Source organism: Megascapheus bottae, chromosome 3 (assembly GCF_031878675.1).
Source record: "Megascapheus bottae isolate mThoBot1 chromosome 3, mThoBot2.hap1, whole genome shotgun sequence".
Taxonomy (NCBI): domain Eukaryota; kingdom Metazoa; phylum Chordata; class Mammalia; order Rodentia; family Geomyidae; genus Megascapheus; species Megascapheus bottae.
The window spans coordinates 78,733,373-78,742,031 of record NC_143511.1 but is presented as its reverse complement, the minus strand read 5'-3'; the positions used below and the strand labels follow the sequence as shown (position 1 = coordinate 78,742,031).

General features: G+C 39.8%; 1 non-coding gene across 1 annotated transcript; it reads left to right on the top strand.

The window, feature by feature from the left end:
- Positions 1 to 1,254: 1,254 nt before the first annotated feature.
- Positions 1,255 to 1,361, top strand: LOC150065851 (U6 spliceosomal RNA). Its single transcript, XR_016535080.1, has one exon. It is a non-coding gene; the product is annotated as a U6 spliceosomal RNA (small nuclear RNA).
- Positions 1,362 to 8,659: the final 7,298 nt, after the last annotated feature.

Sequence of the window (8,659 nt, the reverse complement as noted above, 5' to 3'; positions counted from 1 at the left end):
TCATGTTTTCAGATCTTATATTGAGGTTTTTGTTTTATTTTGAATCGATGCTGGTGCAAGATGGTAGGTAAAGGTCCGGTTTCAGTTTTCTGAATGTGGATATCCAGTTTTGTTGGCACCATTTGTTGAAAAGGCTGTCTTTCTGCTAACTTGTGTTTTTGGTTCCCATATCAAATATTAGAGGGCTGTAGGTAAGTTTATCCTGGGCCATGTATTTTGCTTCACTAGTACCCAGGCCTATTTTTGTGCAAGTAAGTAGTTCAGGAGTTCATCCTTATGTCTTCTTTGATTTCTTAGTTGAAGTTATTATAGTTTTCTTCACATTCTTGGTTAAGTTAATTCATAGGTTGGTTGGTTTTTTTGTTTTTGTTTTGAGACTATTACAAATGGAGGTGTTTTCCTGATTTCTGTCTCAGTCTTCCCATTGTTGGCGTACAGGAAAACAACCGATTTTTATGGGTTTATTTAATACCCTGCTACTTCACCAGAGTATTTTGTTTGTGAATTTGTTTGTTTTGTTTTTGCCCATCCTGGGGTTTGAACTGAGTACCTGGTCACTGTCCTTGGGATTTTCTCAAAGCTAGTACTCAATCCCTTGAGCCATATCACCACTTCTGGATTTTCTGTGTTTGTGGTATTGAGGAATCAAATGCAGGGCTTCATGCATGCTAGGCAGGTACTCTACCACTAGGCCATATTTCTGGCCCCTACTTTATCATAGCTTTGTGTTAGCTCTCATAGGTTATTGTAGAAATCTGTGGAGTTCCAGGATATAGAAACAAAAGCCATATAATGGGTGATTATTGTATTTAATATACCATGTTATCTCTCATCTCTTTTGCTATCCCTTAGTTACCTCATATTGTTACAGCATTTTACCTTGTTATCTGATATATCTGTATATATATTTATCTGGTTATTTGAAGTAGGATAGAGAAGGGGGGAATACAAAATGAGGGGCAGGGGTGGGGCGAGGGAAATGGGGACCAAAACATGAGAAAGGGTATCAGTGTTTGTTTCTATCTGGTGAATATAATGTATTAATCACATTAATACATTATATTAATTACAATAAAAATTATATGAAAAAAAGAGTGGAAGTTGGAGACTGAAGGCATCCATAGATTGGATAAGACCCACTCATATTATGGTTTTAATCATTTTGATTCAAAGTCTGCTGATTTAAATGTTAATTTCTTAAGGTAACACATTGAATTGAAACCCTTTGGTATAATATCTTACAAATTATAAATAGCGCTTGTATCAGTGGCACATACACTAAAATTGGAAGGATACAGAGAAGATTAGCATGGCCCCTGAGCAAGGATGACAGGCAGATGTATGAAACATTCCATATTTTCTCCACACCTTAGACCAAGCTTTTCACAAAAGAGCTGTGATGTCCTTTCGAACTATGAGCAGGGTCCACCAGAGAGCTTGTGGTCCGCAGCCCTGAGGATTGCGTGTGGAATGTTTTTGAGGCCAAGGCCAGGTATGGAAGGCCAAAGCTGGATGTGAAGTCATTTCCTTGAGGGATAGTGATTTTTCTCAAGGAAGAGGACCATGGTTGTGTTAGAAGAGGTCATGATAAAGAGTGAAGACTGAGAGGGGGCTCTGCCAGGCATCTCGTTGAAGGAGACAAATAAAATTCTGCAGTGTAGCAAGGAAGGAAAGTTGCCCATTCTGAAAGAAGAAGGCAAGCTGGTACCCATTGTTGCTGCAACAGACCTGAAGAAGAATGGTGCTTGCCCACTGGCCTCCAGAGATGCCAAGAAGCAGCTGCAAGGTGGCATAGCCATTGGGACTCATGTAGAGGACAAGCACAGGTTGGCCTCGCTGGCTCAGGCTGCTGATGTGGATGAGCGATGGGGAGCTCCTTCCTTCCTCTCCCAAGATGGCCGCTTATTGGGGAAACTCCATCTTCCAAATCAATACAATCAAGTACATCAAAGAGAAATACCCCAACCTCCAAGTTATATTGGAGGCAATGCAGTCACTGCTGCTCAGGCCAAGAACCTCACTGTCACACACGTGGGTGTCCTGAGGGCGGTCATGGAAAGGGGTCCATATAAATCTCTCAGGAAGGTAAGAATGCTGTGGCTGGGACCAGGCACTCCTCCAGAAACTATAAGGAGTCACTCAGCATGGGCAAATGCCGTTTGGCTGGGTGCCATGGCTGGAAGCAAGACGAGTTCTTGTTAACCCTCACCAGCCATTCCCCTCCACCCCAAGCCTGACCTCCTCGCTCATGCACTGAATCCTCTCTAAACTCTGTTTTATTTAGTGGCTCCCAAGCTCCCCCCAGACTTAAAATCCCACAGTCCCAAATGCCCTTCTTCTGTTTAAAATAGAAACATAAATAAAGATGTAAATCAATAAAAAAAAAGAAATCTGTGGAGTGCTTTACATATAAGATTAAGTTATATGCAAATAGGGACAATTTAACCTATTTCTTTCTTATTTGAGTCCTCTATATCTTTTGCAATATTGTTCTTGCTAGTCATTCCAGTACTATACTGAAGAGGAGTGGAGAGAATGAACATCCTTGCCTCATTCTTGCTCTTAGTGGAAATGGTTTTAGTTTCTCACCATTAAGTATGATATGTAGATTTGTCAGAAACAGCCTATGTTATTTGAAGAACACCCCATGTATTCCTAGCTTCTCAAGAGCTTTTTATCAGAAAAGGATGCTGAATCTTGTCAAAATCCTTTTGTGCATCTATTGAGATGATTGTGTGATTTTTGTCTTTGTTTCTGTTGATGTATGAATTTGTCAATTTACATATACTGAGCCAGCTTTGAATCTCAGGGATGAATCCCATTTGGACATAATATAAAAGTTTTTTCTTGTTAGTTATTGAATTCAGTCGACCAGAATTATATTGACAAGTTTCGTGTTTATGTTCATCAAAGAGACACATCAATATTTCTCTTTGATGAATCCTTTTCTAGTTTTGGGATGAGTGTAATTCTTGCTTCATTGAATGAGTTTAGTAGTGATACCTCATTTTCTACTACATTGAAGAGTTTGAGAACTATTGGTATTAGTTCTCCTTTGAAGCCCTCATAGAATGTGACTGTTCATCCATCAGGTCCTGGGTTTTTTTTGGTTGGGAGAACTTTTATAGTAATTTCAATTTCATTGCTTATTATGGATTTATTTATTTGGACTATATCTTCTTGGATCAGTTTAGGTATATTGGTGCTCTCTAGGAATGCATCCATTTCGACCAGATTCACCAATTTATTGCCATCATGTTTTGTGAAGTATATCAATACAATATTTTGCATTTTTTATTTCTGTTGTGATGATTCTTCTTTCAGCTCTATCCAAGTCTTCCAAGGACATTACATTTATTAATATGTAATGTTCTTCATTGTTCTTACTAACTTTAATTAGAAATATGTTTTATCTGATATTAGTATTGTTACATGGTCTGTTTATGAGTTTCATTCTTTTGAAAGACCCTTGTCCAGCCTTTCACCTTGAATAGGTATTTGTTTTGTCAGTTAGATGTGTCTCTTTTTTTCTTTTTCTTTTGTCAGTCCTGGGGCTTGAATTCAGGGCCTGAACACTGTCCTTGGGCTTCCCTCAAGGCTAGAGCTCTACCATTTGAGCCACAGCACCACTTCCAGCTTTTTTTCTAAGTACCAAGGAATCAAACCTGGGTCTTCGTGCATGCTAGGCAAGCACTCTACCACTAGGCCAATTCCAGCCCCTTAGATGTTTCTGTTATTGGCAGCAGATGGGTGAGTTTTACATTTTGATACTAGCAGACACTACATCCATTAATTTGAAATTTAATTCCATTGCTATTGAATGTTAGAAATGAGAAGTAGCTCCCCTCGTCTTACCCGGTTTTATGGGTGTATATCCTCTGCTCCTACAATATTTACCTACTCATCTAGTTAGGATCTATTTTTTTCTGACTCTTTTGTGTTCATAGTGATTTTCTGTAGGTATCCTTTTTTTGAGTATCTTCTGTACTGTTGCCTTGGTGGTGCTAGATTGTTTTAGTTGAACTCTATCATGGACTGATTTATTTTTTTCCTTCAGTTATTAATGCAAGCTTAACTAGATACAGTATTCTCTGTTGGTAATTTTTCTTGTTTAATACTTGGTATGCATTATGCCTGGTCCACTTTGTTTTAGGTTCAGCTGAGAATTCTGAAGTTATTCTGACTGGTTTTCCTTTGCAAGTAATGAATCTTCTCCTTTTACAGCATTATGTACCTTATCCACATTCTCTACTATCTTTCTATGGATCATGGATCATAATGTAGTGATGGAAGCTCCTTTTCTGCTCTGCTCTGTTGGGTGTTCGAAAGGCCTCCTGTACCTGAATGTTCAGGTTTTGAATGTTCAGGAAGTTTTCTGCAATAATTCTGTTACATTTTACATATATGTATATATATATATCAGAATGTTTATATATCTGTTTTTTTCTATGTATCAGAATGTTTGTGTGTGTGTGTGTGTGTGTGTGTGTGTGTGTGTGTGTGTGTGTGTTTCTATACCCTTAGTTATCTGTTTATACATAGTGGCTGCAGATTAGGTCTTCTGATTGAGTCCTGAATTTCTTGTAAACTTCTATCATATTGCTTGGATTTTTTTGAATGGCTACTTCCTCTCTTTCTATTATATCTGCTCTATCCTCAAGCCCTGAGAGCTTGCCTTCCATGTCATCTATTCCACTGGAAAGATTTTCTACTTTATTTTTATTGTTCTTCCTTCTGTTTGGTCACTTCTCAGGGCTATCTCTTTATTGAAGTCTTTGTTAAGATTTTTTTTATTAACTTTTGTACTTCAATGATTTATGTGTGCCTTGTTTCATCTCTTTGTTATATTTTTCCACTGAACTCCTTATCATCTTTTGCAATTCACTTTTCTTTTTATTTGCATTCTCTATAAATTCTTCCATTACTCTTTGGTTAGTCTTGCATTCATCAAATGTCATTAGAGATTTTTCTATATTTTCATCTCTCCTTTTTATTATAGCCCCCTATGAGAAGTTTCTTCTAGATCATGGTCTGTTCCATTTCATTTTTTTTTTTTACCAATTGTGGCTTGAACCCAGGGCTTGAACACTGTCTTTGAGCTTTCTCATGTCTAGGGCTCTACCACTTGAGCTGCAGCACCACTTCCAGTTTTTCTGTATATGTAGAGCTGAGGAATCAAACCCAGGGCTTTGTGCATGCTATATGAATACTCTACCACTAAGCTATGTTCCCAGTCCCAGAACGGTTGTTGTTTCATAGGAGTGTTGCATTTCCTTGATTTCACACATTTCTTGCATTTCTGTATAGGCCTTACCTGTTGGAAGACCATTGTCATATTGAGTTTGGGGTGCTTGAGATCTTCCTACTGTGTTCCTTTGTTCTCCCCAATGTTTCATGGGGTGTTTCTGTTCTGCTGTAGGGCGTATGTGAGCTATGGTTCCTTTTCTCAGTCTAAAATAGCTGAAATCAAACATACAGTATGGCAATTTTGTCACTTTCTGTTCCCCCAGTTTCCCTGTATGTTTCTTGGTTTTTCATTTTTCCCCTATTTTTTTTTAGGGCTCAAGGAGAATCAATCAACTGCCCAATAAAAATCAGACACCCTGATTTTGTCTCTGCTTGCATAGAACGTGGTAGTGAGTAGGTCTCTGGTTCTCCACTGTCCCCCTGTTAGTCTCTGGATCTGAGTACCACACTTTGGCCCCTGTCACAGTATGTGTGGCACAAGGCTAAGGGCTGGAAGCCTGTGCTTCAGTTAGTTTGGGGAATTAGGTCAGGGGCAGAACTCTGAAATTTGAGCTCTTTGGTCCCTGTATCTGTTTGTGCAGAACTTTGCTGGAGGCCGGCCCTTAACTCAGCAGTGGTGGCTAAGTTAGGGACTAATGTCCAGTGTAGAGCACCATTTGTCCCTTTCCCTATTGGCCTGGACCTCTGCTAGAGGCTGGTCCCTCACTCAGCACCAGGGGCTAAGCTCAATGGTTGGAGCATGCTGTTTGTTTCCTATCCATATGAGTTCTTGACCAATAATTCTTTTCTACATCAATGTGAGACTTGACTGGAAGTTGTATCCTTGCTTTTTGTCCTGTCTTTTGTGCCTGGACTGGCTTTGAAACTTGATCCTCAGATCTCAACCTCCAGAGTAACTAGGATTACAGACGTGAGACACTGTCAGCCAGGATCAGACTTTTGTCCTCTGTTTCTGTTCTCTCTCCTTTTTTCCTGTATCTCATATCTGCTTCTGTTACTAGGGCTTGGTTCCACCCTCATCTTTCTTGCTTATTATGGGGGAGTCATTAGCATGTGGCTTAGTGTGCTTGTTGTTGCCATAGTCTTCTTCCAGGGTCTCTCCTATAAAGTAGTTTTCTGGGTTAAAATGTGTTTGTGATAGCATCTGGTTCCTGGGTTGTGTCTGGGTTGTTCCTTTATGCCAATCAATGAGAGCAGTGGAATGCACTGAGTGGTGATCCACACTAAGTGGTTGGCTATGTATTGGCTGTGTTGAGCAGAGATCCATGGTACCCCTTTGCTGGAGGCCTGGTTCCTTGGATTTGGTATTTCTTTTTTGTTGGTTTTTCGCTCTTTCTGAGATAGGTTTTGATGTTTCTTGATTGATGCTAGGCTGTAACTGTTTGCCTTTGTTCCACTCTTAGGCTGGATTTACCAATTTTGTCTTTCTGCTCGAACTAACAGAGCTCTGATATTACCCTGTTTCAAATGCACTATTTTGGTTACATCTGACCCAAGGTTCAAATTCTGACCTGTGCCTGTCTGACAGTCTCATATCTCTGTGCTGCCTTGTAGTGTCTCCAAATAGAACTAGGGGAACCACTGACACCTAGGCTTCTAACATGTTTGGGAAGTTTAAATAGGAAAAAAAGAGCTATGGTGAACAAACTCAGCAACCTATTTTTACATATGAGAAAAATAATACACCAATTTTTTTTGTCAGTCGTGGGACTTGAACTCTGAACCTGGGCATGGTCCCTGAGCTCTTCAGGTAGCATTCTGCCACTTGAGCCACAGTACCACTTTTGGTTTCTGGTGGTTAGTTGGAGAACTTTTGTGCCCAGGATGTGATTTTGAACTGTGATCCTCAGATCTCAGCCTCCTGAGTAGCTAGGATTATAGGCATGAGCCACTGGTGCCAAGCCAGATGTGATGTTTTTTAAAGTTAGTGTTATAATTGGAACTAGAGAAGCAGGTACATATATGTGCCTTCTTTGGGACAGTGTCATCTCATTCTTGACCAAGATATGGAAAAGTCTGGTGGCTACATTTATAAGTTTGGATCCTTATTCTGTAACTTGCATTCTGGGTTACCTCAAGGATGTTCCATAACTTCTCTGAGCCTACGTTTGCTCATTTGAATAAAGGAGCACAATAATCTGATTTTGGTAGAATTTCTATTAAAATATGGCAACAAGGCCATATTCAGCATAGTTTGTGGCAAATAAGCCCTCCATTGCTGAAAAACCTGTGTGATGAATAGCATAATTTACTTTAATCATACTTTTTGCACTAGTGCTCGTGCTTGTATTCAGGTTCTCATGCTTTCAACTTCACCTTACTTTTCTGCTCAACCCTTGCATCACAGCTCTACTTTGGGTTTTGTGTGTTAATTGGAGATAAAAGTGCCATGGGGGGCCAAAAGTATGGCCTAGTGGTAAAATGCTTGCCTTATGCATGGAGGAAGCCCTGGGTTAGATTCCTTGGTACTACATACACAAAAAATGTTGGTAGTGGTGATGTAGTGCAAGTGCCAGAATGCTAGCTTTGAGAAAGCCCCAGGATAGTGCCCTTAGGACAGGCAAAAAAAAAAAAAGTCATTGTTTTTTCCAGACTGGCTTCAAACTATGCCCAACAGATCTCAGCCTCCTGAATAAATATGATCATAGGTTTGAGCCACTGCCTCTCAGCTAATATACTTATTTTTAATATCATGCCATGACAGCCTCACTACCTTATGAACTATGTATTTGGTCTTTCGAATTTTTCAGGTGGGAAAACTGATCCCAGGAAGATGGAACCATTTATATGTAGGCACTCATCAAACTATGGGCTGTTGGGTCAGAGATCCCATCTGATCATTTGAGCTTAAAGGACACATTTGCACTTCTCGTCAGCAACTAGAGTCCCATGTGTAAGTGCATTTTTGCCAGATTGTCTGCCTAAGTGTTGTGGAGCAGACAAAGGAGTTTGACCACAATTTCTCATTATGGTCTTGCCAATTTAGTGTCAGAGAAAAAAACTTGTCACCTCAGTTCCTCAGATGCAGAAAGATGCTTAACAGATTCTTCCATCTGCATAAAGCTGCGGACCAGACAGCTCACAAACAAATGTTTCTCAAGTTCTTATCTGATTAACAGCAAAGGTATTGGGAGAACAGGGTACTTTTTTTGCCAGTCCTGGGCTTGGGCACAGGGCCTGAGCACTGTCCTTGGGCTTTCTCAAGGCTAGAGCTCTACCACTTGAGCCTCAACACCACTTCTGGCTTTTTTCTATGTATCAAGGAATCAAACCTTGGTCTTTGTGCATGCTATGCAAGCACTATACCGTTAGGCCAATCTTCCAGCCCAGAGCACTTTTTTTTTTGAGGTGTGACTTTATTAAGAGGATAATAAATACAGTAATTTATGTTTACCAAACATGTAGAATGCAT